Here is a 12864-nt window from a genome sequence, read left to right on the forward strand (position 1 = left end):
ACTCAGTCCTATAGTGGACGACTTTTGCCTCACCAAGGTACTCATGGACGGAGGCAGCGGATTGAACCTCATTTATGAGGAAACCCTTCAAAAAATGGAAATAGATTGGAACCGCATTGAGCGAAGCAGCACAACCTTTAGAGGAATAATCCCCAGTCGGGAAGCGCGCTGTACAGGAAAAATCACACTAGATGTGGTGTTCGGCACGCCGGATAATTATAGGTCCGAAGAGGTCACATTCCAAGTGGCCCCGTTCAGTAGCGGACACCACGCTCTGCTGGGGCGGGAAGCGTTTACAATCTTCCAAGCAATACCCCATTACGGGTACATGAAGCTCAAGATGCCCGGGCCGAACGGAATCATCACTCTCGCTAGTGATCTGGACATAGCACTCCGCGCCGAAAACAAGACAACCGCATTGGCCCTTGAGGCACTGTCCGAAGCCCTAGCGGCCGAGGAACTGACTACGCTGTGCTCCACGGTAAACAGGGACGATGTGATACTCGACAAAAGATCCAAGTCCGCCTCCTTTAAATAAGCGGATGAAATAGTCAAATTCCAGGTCCATCCAACGGAACCTAATAAAACAGCTTCCATCGGGGCACGATTAAACCCCGATGTAGACGCCGCACTGCGAGAATTCCTACGGGAGAACTGGGACATTTTTGCCTGGCACCCTTCAGACATGCCAAGAATCCCACGCAGGCTGGCCGAACACAGCTTAAATATCCTAAAAGGATTCAAACCTGTCAAACAAGCCCTTCGGCGTTTCTCTGAGCCCAAGAGACAGGCAATGTGAGAGGAGCTAGGCAAACTATTGGAGGTCGGATTCATCAGAGACATAAAACATCCGGACTGGCTAGCAAAGTTGGTGATGGTACCAAAGAAGGAAAAATCCTGGTGCCTGTGCGTTGACTTCAAAGACCTTAACAAGGCTTGCCCAAAAGATCCCTTCCCCCTCCCCCGCATCGATCAAATTATCGACGCCACTGCAGGACACGATTCATTGTGCTTCCTCGACGCATACTCCGGTTACCATCAAATCAAGATGGCTGAGTCAGACCAAGCTGCAACGGCATTCATCACCCCATACGGCCCATTCTGCTTCAACACAATGCCTTTCGGGCTCAAAAACGCCGGCGCAACATATCAGCGCATGATTCAGACATGTCTGGCAAACCAGATCGGCAAAACCGTAGAGGCATACGTGGATGATGTGGTCGTAAAAACAAGACATGTCGAATCTCTAGTAGACGACTTGAGGCTTACATTTGACAACCTCCGAGCATATGACATCAAGCTAAATCCGGAAAAATGCATTTTCGACGTTCCAGCCAGAAAGCTCTTGGGCTTCATTGTATCCGGTAGAGGAATCGAAGCAAATCCAGCCAAGATCCGAGCTTTGTCACAATTGGATATCCCAAAGGACCTCAAACAAATACAAAAATTAACCGGATGCGTGGCGGCTCTAAGCCGCTTTATCTCCCATTTGGGAGAAAAGGCGCTACCCCTCTATCGCCTCCTTCGGCGCACCGAACACTTCGAGTGGACGGATGCCGCCACGGCCGGACTCGAGGAAATAAAAGCCATATTGGCAACAAACCCTGTCCTGGCCGCGCCAAACATCGGCGAACCAATGCTATTGTACATTGCAGCAACCCATCAAGTTGTCAGCGCAGTACTCGTCGTCGAGCGAGAAACGGACGGACACAAATTCCCCCTTAAAAATCCGGTTTACTATGTGTCCACTGTCCTCACCCCATGCAAATCACGGTACCCACATTATCAAAAGATTGCATATGCGGTATTCATGGCATCTCGGAAGCTACGACACTACTTTCAAGAGTGTTCAATCACAGTAGCATCGGAAGTACCACTCAACGATATTATAAACAACCGTGACGCAACGGGCCGGATTGCAAAATGGGCCATTGAGCTCCTCCCGTTCAACATAACTTATAGGCCACGGCGAGCTATCAAGTCGCAAGTTTTGGCCGACTTCGTCGCAGAATGGACGGAGGCCGAACTCCCTAAAGAGTACGACACATATTCAAATTGGATCATGCACTTCGACGGTTCCAAAATGGTGGCCGGACTAGGGGCCGGCGTCGTTTTGACATCCCCCACAGGAGACACAGTTCAATATGTACTCCAGATTATGTACATAGACTCCAACAATGCAGCCGAATATGAGGCCCTTTTACATGGTCTCCGGATGGCAGTATCCATGAGCATTCAACGCCTAGAGGTGCGCGGGGATTCAAACCTTGCGATATCCCAAATAAATGGAGACTTCGATGCCAAGGATCCAAAAATGGCAGCTTACCGCAACGCCGTCCTCAAAATGTCAGCTCGGTTTGAGGGACTCGAATTTCATCATATAGCCCGAGAAAACAATCAGGCGGCAGACGTCCTGGCACGCATCGACGCAAAACGCGATGCGGTCCCCCCCAATATCTTCCTGGAAAGGCTATTCAAGCCATCCGTAGTATGGGAAGGGGAACATGGCAATATTAGCCCGGACCCAACCGCACTGTCCGACGCCGAACAATCTGACATAATCGGAGGCTCTGCCAATGAAATCACAACCTCAGCCCACGTACTAATGGCCGTTATCGCCCCGTGGACAGAACCATTCCTAGCCTACCTTACTAGGCAGGAACTCCCAGAGGACCAAAACGAGGCACGCTGTATAGTGCGGCGATCTAAAGCCTATAAAGTCCATGAGGGAGAACTTTATAAGAAAAGCACTACCGGAGTCCTTCAAAGGTGTATCTCCGAAGAGGAAGGGCGGAACCTGATGGCTGAAATTCATGCCGGACTCGGTGGCCATCATGCCGCAGCCCGGTCCCTTGTAAGCAAGGCTTTCCGTACAGGCTTTTATTGGCCAACGGCCCGGGCGGACGCTCAGGACTTGGTCCAAAAATGCGTCGGTTGCCAGCTTTTTGCAAACCAAAGCCATATGCCACCCACCGCCCTCCAAACTATCCCCATCACTTGGCCTTTCGCGGTCTGGGGGCTTGACATGGTGGGACCCCTTAAAGGCGGAACCCACAAGAAAAAATACTTACTGGTCATGGTGGATAAGTTCACCAAATGGATAGAAGCCAAGCCTGTTAAGACGGTCGAATCCGGACCTGTGATAGAATTTATATCCGGGGTTGTACACCGTTATGGCGTCCCCCACAGCATCATCACCGATAACGGCACGAACTTTACGGCCGATGAGGTAAAACTTTGGTGCAAAAACATGGGCATCAATCTCGATTATGCTTCCGTCTATCACCCACAAACTAACGGTCAGGTCAAACATGCAAATGGTCTCATCATGAGCGGCATCAAACCCACATTAGTGCGGTCCCTCAAGGAATCTAACATGCACTGGGTAGAGGAGCTCAACTCCGTACTCTGGGGGCTGCGGACCACGCCGAATCGCACCACCGGATACACACCATTTTTTATGGTGTACGGCGCAGAGGCAGTCTTGCCCTGCGACATAATTCATGACTCACCTCGAGTGCACATGTACGAAGAAAGGGAAGCCGAGCTCGATCGGAAGGACAGTTTGGACGCCTTAGAGGAGGAGCGCGACGTGGCAAAAGCCCGTTCCGCATTCTATCAACAGCAGGCTCGAAGATATCAAAGAAGAGAAGTGCGGGCCAAAAACTACAACGTTGGCGAATTAGTTCTACGCCTGCTGGACAAGAAAAAGGACAAGCTGAAGCCCAAGTGGGAAGGTCCCTTCATAATCGACCAAGTCCTGACTGGTGGAGCATACCGCCTGCGAGATGCGTTGGATAACCGACTCGAGCCGAACCCATGGAACGCAACCCATCTCCGAAGATTCTATGCCTAGCGCCGGACTCTGTGTTTGTCTCCTTCCTCTATCCATTTTTTACATTTTCTGTCTTACATTTCTCCCCTTCCCCTCTTTTCTTTTATAGCCATTAAAGGCTCCTCAAGTGACGTGCTACTCGCGCTCATTAAACCTGGGGGCTTCTTTAACAGAAGCTTATTTACACGGGCTTCACGCCCACCACATGTGTCAAACTTCCGCATGTACCTTTTCTTCACCATTATATGCATCGATATGACTTAAGTTTTGGCCAAGCTGGGTTGCCTGGCTCCTGTGCTTACCCCTACGTTCCCGATTGTTCGGCTAGGTGGTAAAGGGAGCACCTCTGCGATTGTTACTGCCGGATCAGCCGGATGTGTACCTCGGACTGGGTGAAGCCGAAAGCTAGCGTTCTTAAGGGAATATTCGGTCGGTGAACTAAAAGATGACCTTTTTTACTCATATATATATGCCCCCAGATGATTTTCCTACGTTTGCAGTCCGGACATGCACTTTAGGGCATGCCTCCCAGAGAAAGAAACCCCTAACGAAACTATTCTCTCTGGAAGATGTTTCTTACTAACCATGTAATATAACATAACTAGTTGGGCACTTGTCTGATAAAGCACCAATGACCCCTACGCCTGGTCTCCATGCATACCCCGGTTCATACATAACCGGTAGGGTATTCGGACACACTCCGGACCATCAGGTCCTGAGGTTGAAGCGAAAAGGTCGGCAACGACAAACGATCTATAATCCGGCTAGAAGGCATTACACATGTCAATTAAAAATTACATAGTCACTCTGACTGATTGTATTCCTCTTAAATACCATCTAACAGGTTGTCTAATTTACAGTCCTGCTGGGAATACTTTGCGGCCAATTCTACCTGGCCATACACTAAGCTTACAGGGATCTCCTTCCCGTGAGGCCCCACAGGTCCGACCTCGGCCATGTGGTTTGGGTCAGACTTCGTGTACCGCGTCTTCACCATGGCCCAGGCCTCCCTAGCGCCTTGTCGGCAGGCCGATATCTTCCACAACCGGAAGCGCCGCCGAGCTCCCTTAAGCTTCTCCGAAAGCTCTCCAAGGCCCTCGGGCAGGGAGTGGGAAGGCCATAAGGATTGGGCAATGCCTCGCATCACCTGCCGAACTCGCTCGTGCAGTTGCGAGAGCTCGGGAAGAAGGTCACCCGTAGAACCGGGCATCTCCTCTGCAGGACGACCCGTTAGCATACCTACAGACATTACTCTGTTAGTCGACTTCCTCGCCGAACTCTTTTCTTTCAAAGATTCGCTTAAGCACTTACTAAATATGCCGCGTCGAAGCCACTGATTCTCCTTAGTGGAGTCCGACAGCTGGCCACGAACATCTTTAAGTTCAACGTCCAGCTTGGTGTTGGCTTCCTGAAGATCATTTTTCTCCCGCCTCACCCTTGTCAGCATACTCTCACCGGCCTTTAGCCGGCGTAAGAGTTGTTGCCTCTCCGGATCCAGTCCGGCGCCATCTGCAATATGATTTGTCAGATTTACACCCACGCCGCACTTCGCAAGATACTAATCTTTCAAAGTGTATCTTACCAGAGGGGGTCTCTTTGGGCTCCCCTGCCGCGGCTAGTGCGGCCTCCAGTTGGGCTTTGCACTCTTCCAGCTCCTGGGACAGTACGGTATTCTTCTCTGTAAGAACCTGCATAACAAATGATCCTTAAATCAGTTACTCTAACTGTTTCAAGTCTCGGGGGCTACTGGTATATATATAATTACTAAAATTTTCTTACCCGTATGTCTTTTACATATTGCTCCGTGGCTCTGGCTAGACCATTTTGAGCGGCACGGAGGTACGCATCTCCCGAATTAAAAGCATCTAATGCCTCTTGGGAGAAACAAGCGTCACGAAGAATTGTCCGGCGACGCCTGTGGTTCATGGCACTCTCCACCTCAGAGTTGGTGGCAGACAACCTGTCCACATCCTCCATCGGAGGAGCGTCCGGTGCGCGCCTGGTGTTCGCCTCCGCCTTCGGACCAGGCTTTGGAGCCTGGCTGGTGGAGGCGCGGTTGGCAGCCTCTCCGGGTATAGTCCGGCGAGGTCTCTTTGTCCTGAAGAGAGCACGAGTGTTAATATGCCTCGCAGGTGTAACACCTGGGATAAGGGGGCGCGCCATACCTTTGCGCTGACGCCTCGGTCCGGACTGCACCTCTTTTCTGCCCATGGGGCCCTGCGGCCCCTCGTTGGCTTGCCGCCGCTGGTTCGGCCTCCCGTCTCAAAAACCTCCCCTGCAAAGCTCGGTTGTAATCAGAAAACTGCAAACACGAGAGGGCGGACACCTATTCGGGGTACTGGGACTTCGATCTCAGTTACCTGGGAGGCCGGGATTAGCCCTGGGTAATCGGTCGTAATGGCCACCAAGGCGTTGTCCTTGCTCAATTTATGGAACACTCCATCAATCAGCTCCACAGATATGTCCGGATCCTCTTGAGAGGCTGGCTCGAGGGACCTTCCTGGGTCCTCGGGTTGTGGAGGAGGGCTGTTTATTTCCTTAACAGCCCAGCGTAGTTCCTGCATTGAAGTCGTTAGACTAAATATTTAACAATGGGAATACAAAACGGATGGGCAAGTAAATGCGGCCGCTTACCCAGCTTGGTGGATTATGCATAGAGAATCCGCCCTGTGGGTTGACGCGGAGAAATTCCTCCTCTTCTCCCTTATACAAAGTGGACAAGATCTTTAGTAGAGCGGCAGCCGAATCCGGCCCCTTACGGCCGTAGCGGGTGGCGTCGTCCTCCCTGTTGAAGTCCCACAGGGGGTGGCTTCTATACTGAAGTGGCTGCACCCCCCGCATAATGCATTCGGCCATAACCCCGATCATGGTCAGTCCGGAATGGGCTAACAATCTTATTCGGCCCATCAGGTAAATGATGTCCCTGTCATTTTCCCTCTGAGGGCTCCGTGGACGCCAGCTCAGGCGCTTCTTTAAGGGAGCACTGTCGAACTCAGGGAGGCCGATCTGAACAGGATCCGACAGCGGGACGTCCTCTATATAAAACCATTCCGAAGGCCAGTCTTCGGACGCCTTCTTTGGGGTTCCGGATAGATATCCGGTCCCGGCGATGCGCCACACTTCGGCTCCGCCCACTTGATACATTGACCCCTCCTTAAAGCGGGGCACCAAGCAGAATAACCTCTTCCACAGCGGGAAATGAGCCTCAACACCCAAGAATAGCTCACAAAGGGCGATGAAACCCGCGATATGCAATATAGAGGCGGGCGTGAGATTGTGCAGCTGGAGGCCGTAGAACTCCAGAAGACCACGGAGAAATGGATGAATTGGAAATCCAAGTCTTCTTATTAGATAAGGGACGAGGCACACCCGCTCTCCTTTGGAGGGATTGGGGGTGCTCTCCGCTTGCTCTCCACCATTATAGGTGGCGAGTCCGGCTCGGGTCGGGACCATTTAGGCCTGAGGGAGAAATCCCTTGGCCTGAAGCGACACTAGCTCGCTGTGCGGGATGGAGCACCTCTCCCAGTCTCCAGGTTTAGGACTGGAAGGGCGAGAGGAGGAGCTGTGATGGCTGGCCATGTTGGAATGGACCTTTGCTGGAGGCGCTCTGATGATTATTCACGGGGAGGAGAAGGTGTGGTTTGGATCTGAATCTCCATCCCATTAAATAGGCGGCTCGTTTATGCGGCTAGGGGTGTGAATGTAAAAACACCCCGACTTTTCGCATTCATTTGACATGTGGAAGACGGCCATTATTGGGCGTGGAAGCCAAGGTGCGCTACATTACGAAAATCGGACATTATTCAACAGGTACACGGAATTTGGAGAAGAACCCGCCTTGCAATGCCGAAGACAATCTGCGCGCCGGACTCATCGTCATTGAAGCCTGGTTCGGGGGCTACTGAGGGAGTCCTGGATTAGGGGGTGTCCGGGTAGCCGGACTATACCTTCAGCCGGACTCCAGGACTATGAAGATACAAGATTGAAGACTTCGACTGTGTCCGGATGGGACTTTCCTTGGCGTGGAAGGCAAGCTTGGCGATGCGGACAGTCAAGATCTCCTACCATTGTAACCGACTTTGTGTAACCCTAACCCTCTCCAGTGTCTATATAAACCGGAGGGTTTTAGTCCGTAGGACAACTTCATGATACAACAATCATACCATAGGCTAGCTTCTAGGGTTTAGCCTCCTTGATCTCGTGGTAGATCTACTCTTGTACTACCCATATCATCAATATTAATCAAGCAGGACGTAGGGTTTTACCTCCATCAAGAGGGCTCGAACCTGGGTAAAACATCGCGTTCCTTGCCTCCTATTACCATCCGGCCTAGACGCACAGTTCAGGACCCCCTACCCGAGATCCGCCGGTTTTGACACCGACATCTACTGTATAGAAAGGTTCTCGTTCAACCAAAATAGGGTTCCTCGTGCATGTGTGCATGGTTCTGTCAATGTAAGATGGAGGTTCATGTGTAATCTAAACGATGCGGTGATACTATACCACTCCCACTCACTAATCATCCTCTCTCTCTATCTCCCTCTCTCTCTCTCATCCTTAATCATCTAGACCAATGCACACACAACATAAAAGAGTTAGAGTGCGAGTGGAAAAGGCCAGTCAATTAGATGCCTTGCCCATTCTATAGAAAGGTTCTCTTATACACAAAGGAGGGTTCACTCATGTGGGTATGCATGATTCTGTCAATGTAAAACGGAGGTTCCCTCATGCGGATACACATGGTTGCGAAGGCAATTAGAAGCTGTCATGTCACTATAACACAACATCGCCATCCGGAAACCTTGCCCATTGTAGAAGGGTGTCGGTGGGTGCAACATCCAACATATAGAAAGGTTCTCGATCACATGCAGTAGGTTGATCATCTAGACCTTACACGGTGTAGAAAGGTGTAGGTGGGTCCAACGTGAAAGGTTCTTGTTCAACCAAAATAGGGTTCCCTCGTGTGGGTGTGAATGATTCTATCAATGTAAGATGGAGGTTCCTGTGCACTGTAAACAACGCGGTGATACTATACCACTCCCTCCCTCCCCCTCCCTCCTCTCTCTCTTCCTTAATCATCTAGACCAATGCACATGCAACATAAAAAAGTTAGAGTGCGAGTGGAAAAGGCCAGGCAATTAGAAGCGCTGCCCATTCTATAGAAAGGTTCTTGTACACACAAATGAGGGTTCATTCATGTGGGTATGCATGATTCTGTCAATGTAAAACGGAGGTTCCCTCATGCTGGTATACATGGTTGCGAAGGCAATTGGAAGCTGTCATGTCATTACAACACAACATCGTCGTCCGGAAACCTTGCCCGTTGTATAAGGGTGTTGGTGGGTGAAACGTCCATTGTATTGAAAGGTTCTCGTACACAAATGAGGGTTCCCTCGTGCTGGTATGCATGGTTCTGTCAATGTAAAACAGAGGTTCCTGTGTAATCAAAATGATGCGGTGATACTATACCGCTCTCTCGCATATCAACAATCCTCTCTCTATGGCGGCCTTTGACATCAGTGTCCGCGGACTGGTCTCCCTGTCCGTGGAAAGATGTCGGAGAAAATTTGAGGGTCAACGTTGGAGATGCCCTTAGTAGGCGTCAAATTTGCCTTGATATTGCACTGCCATGGATGCCACTGACGCACCAATGAATGCATGCCTCGCAACACATCATGACAATCGTCACGCCATCGTCGCAGCATTTCCCCGCATCGGCTGCAGCTTTTCCGGCTTGTTGTCGATTATATTTGATTTAGAATTGTATTTGATTCATGCGCTAATTAGTACCATGACGACAATGTAGAGAGAACACGTGCACACCTTGTGGATCTAGTATTGATTGGGATGAACTCTACTTTTGTGCATCGCAAACTCTTCTCGAATATTACTGGTGTTGTCGTGGTCGTCACGTGGCGCCTTTCGGATAATGGAAATTTCAGTACTGGTTAAGGTGAATTATACATTATCAAAAGAAAATACAATTTGAACTCTTTTAGAAAATAAAAACACCACGTACCTCCATAAGTCTGGACGGCAGTTTCAGCATGGCTTATTCCGAATCGAATTGAGAACCTACAGCGAAGAACAATGAGCCAGCTTCTTTCTAGACAGAATGAGCTTTGTAAGTCTCGGCACATTGCTATATGTATAGGAAGTTATTTTAATGCATATCGCTCGGTAGAGCTAGACTGTATGTAGTACTAAAATACAGGATGCAGCCGCTGCGTTTGCCCTATTTGTGAGTAGTAGAAATCCTACAATCGTGTCCCTCGTCGGGAATTAAGCCCCCTCGTAGTAAAAATGCAGGATGTATCGTTGCGGTGATACGTTGACAAGTGGTGTACGGTGGAGAAAGGGTTCGCATGCACAAAAAGGAGGACCCCCCTCGTCGCGAATGAAAGGTTCTGACATTGTCATAGGAGTGTTTGTGTGCACTATGGGTCGATCGCTCTCTTCCTCTTTCACCTCAACATCGGATATAATGCTAAAGCAATGAGTAGGAGGCACGTGTATGGGTTGTTCTCACAATGCATAACCGAGGTTCCATGTGACCTATCGATGTGGACGATTTGGGGGGGGGGGGGGGGGGGGGGGGGGGGGGGGGGGGGGGGGGCGTTCACCCATAAAATGGTGTCCCAAACCCAACGATCGTGTGCACTTGAAATACAACCGACCATCAATGTTTAGATTAATTGATCAAATGAGACAGAACAGACTGTTATACTTCACGTGTCATAAAAGTTATTTGATCACAGACATACAAGTTTCGAAGGAATAGCGTGCACAAAAAACACTAGTCTGTTCTCCCTAGCTAAAACAGAGAATGGTATCAAAACACATTCAGTTAAACACTGCAGTTTGCTTGCATCGAGCTTCTGATTCAAGGAAACAAGCATTGCACGGGTACACCTTGTAGTCCACGGCGATCCTGGGTTTGTCGGTGGGGCCAGGGATGACCTTGAAGAGCCACGGCTTCATGTCCTGCCTAATTGAAAACTGGAATTCAGAAGCCTAAAAACCATGGAAGCAAAGTAAAGTATACAGAAATTGTTAAACATGCAGATAGATTCAGTGATCTGTTCTATAATACATATGGAAGATTACTGTTTGAAAATGCCAAAATAGTTTCTGCAATTCATATGGAAAATACAAATGGAAATTGAATGCATGGCTTAATTCTACAATATCCAGTGTTGGCATGTTCCAATTCAGTCTATAATTTTGGGGAGTGCATGGCTTAATTCTATAATATAAAAAATGTGCAGATATAGTAGTACACAGTAGTGTTGCCACTGTTGGTATTTATAATCCCCTCTAGATCACAACACAATTCTGTTAAAAAATCCTAGAGAATCAATATAGTATCTGGTGAAGGAATAAAAGGCAAACAGTATGTATGTACTAGTAATCAACTAGACTGAATTGGAATGTCTGTACATATGACTATGACTGAATCTGAAACATGCTCAAACAGTAGGTATGTACTAATTAACTAGACTGAATTGGAATGTCTGTACATATGACTATGACTTAATCTGAAACTGAAACATGCTCTCTGTTGAATCTGAAACTGCTGATGCTCTCTACTAATTTCACATATGGCACACTTGACAAAAAAATTCAGCAAAAAACATGAGCTGCTGCACTTTGAGGCCTACTGCTACAAGCTAGTATTAATTTCTGAATTTGTACGACAACACAAGATGAGCAGATAGGGAGAGGATGGACCTGAGCTGCTGCTAATGTGATGGAGCTCCTCCTCCTAGGCGAGGAGGACGGCTGCAATTGCTCAGCTTATTCCCTCCAAATCGCGTGTCACTGCTAGACAGGAAGGATACACATACACGTTTTAGATCATTGTTTATCTCCACACGGCTCTACTTGAGTGAGAAACAATCTATATACTATACTCAAATCCAATGAGTGTAAACGCTAGGGCAAAATTACTCCCTCCTAAATGAATCAGTACAAGAATAAGACAGTGTAAAGTTTCTGAGAAAAAAAATGCATTTATGAGAAACAAGATAGTGAACAAGAACAACACACGGTCTATAGATTAGAAGAAGTGAGATGGGGATGAGGTGCTACCTACTGCTGCTGAACCAAGGGAGGGGAGGAAGCAGAATGGTGGCCACGAGAGTGGAAGAGTATAACCACACGTCGTGCACCTGCGCGCCTGCCAAATCGAATAAAAGAGAACGAACAACATCAATCAAACCGAACAAACAGAGGTGAAGAGGGGGAAGAGACCACGTCGTGCACCTGATTGGTCTGCCGGCGCGTGGCTGTGGGAGCCGTGGCGGATCTGGACCTGCTTGACATGGTGGGTAGGTCGGAGCTCAGGGTGGAGAGACGGTGATGGTGAAGGAAAGGTCGCTGGCGGCTGTGCCTGGAAGGGGACGGCGCACCCAGATGGCAGGGGGCTAAGGATTACAGGGAGAGGGAAGCTGTCGCTGACGAGGGTGAGCCGTCGTGTGGTCTTGCTGCGACGAGGATGTATCTGTTCCTCTCTCAGCGTCTCCTATTTTAGGCCTCTCTCCTTTGTGCCAACAATCTTTACCAGAGGCTGCAAGCGACACCGCCGCTCGTTTTTCCACGCTGTTAGTCATGGGTCTGCTTTCCCACATATTGGCCGGCGCAATGCTGGTGCCTGGTCACGGGTACGCCCCTGCTCCCATGTATTATCCATGACGATGAAAAACGCTTGCCTGGGCACGGCTGGCCGACGCAGGGCTGGTACCGATGTCCATCCTGGAACCGTTCGGGCGGAAGGCGGGTGGTTCCTGCTGGACTGCGGCAGCCTAGTGCCTGCACGGTGCTGCTATCTTACACGTAGCGTGGTCCACCGTTCCCTATAAGAGGAAATAAGCATCAAACGACATATAACGAGAATATATATATATATATATATATATATATATATATATATATATAGTATTACTATTCATCGCCCAGGGTGCAGAATAAGTTATTCTTCACCCGAGATAATCTTACGATCATTTCATAATTAAATTACATTTTGAATT

At 49.2% G+C, this 12864-nt stretch overlaps 1 long non-coding RNA gene across 2 annotated transcripts; it reads right to left on the bottom strand.

Annotated features, from left to right (window-relative positions):
• Positions 1-10530: 10530 nt before the first annotated feature.
• On the bottom strand, positions 10531-12430 carry LOC125512763. 2 transcript variants are annotated; one of them, XR_007285533.1, is made up of 4 exons: positions 12101-12430; positions 11927-12014; positions 11567-11656; positions 10531-10823 (listed from the first exon to the last, which is right to left on the bottom strand). It is a non-coding gene; the product is annotated as an uncharacterized LOC125512763 (long non-coding RNA). The 2 variants fall into 2 exon arrangements; XR_007285532.1 differs by having other exon boundaries at positions 10531-10819; positions 12101-12427.
• Positions 12431-12864: the final 434 nt, after the last annotated feature.

The sequence above is a fragment of the Triticum urartu genome, chromosome 6 (assembly GCF_003073215.2).
Source record: "Triticum urartu cultivar G1812 chromosome 6, Tu2.1, whole genome shotgun sequence".
NCBI lineage: Eukaryota > Viridiplantae > Streptophyta > Magnoliopsida > Poales > Poaceae > Triticum > Triticum urartu.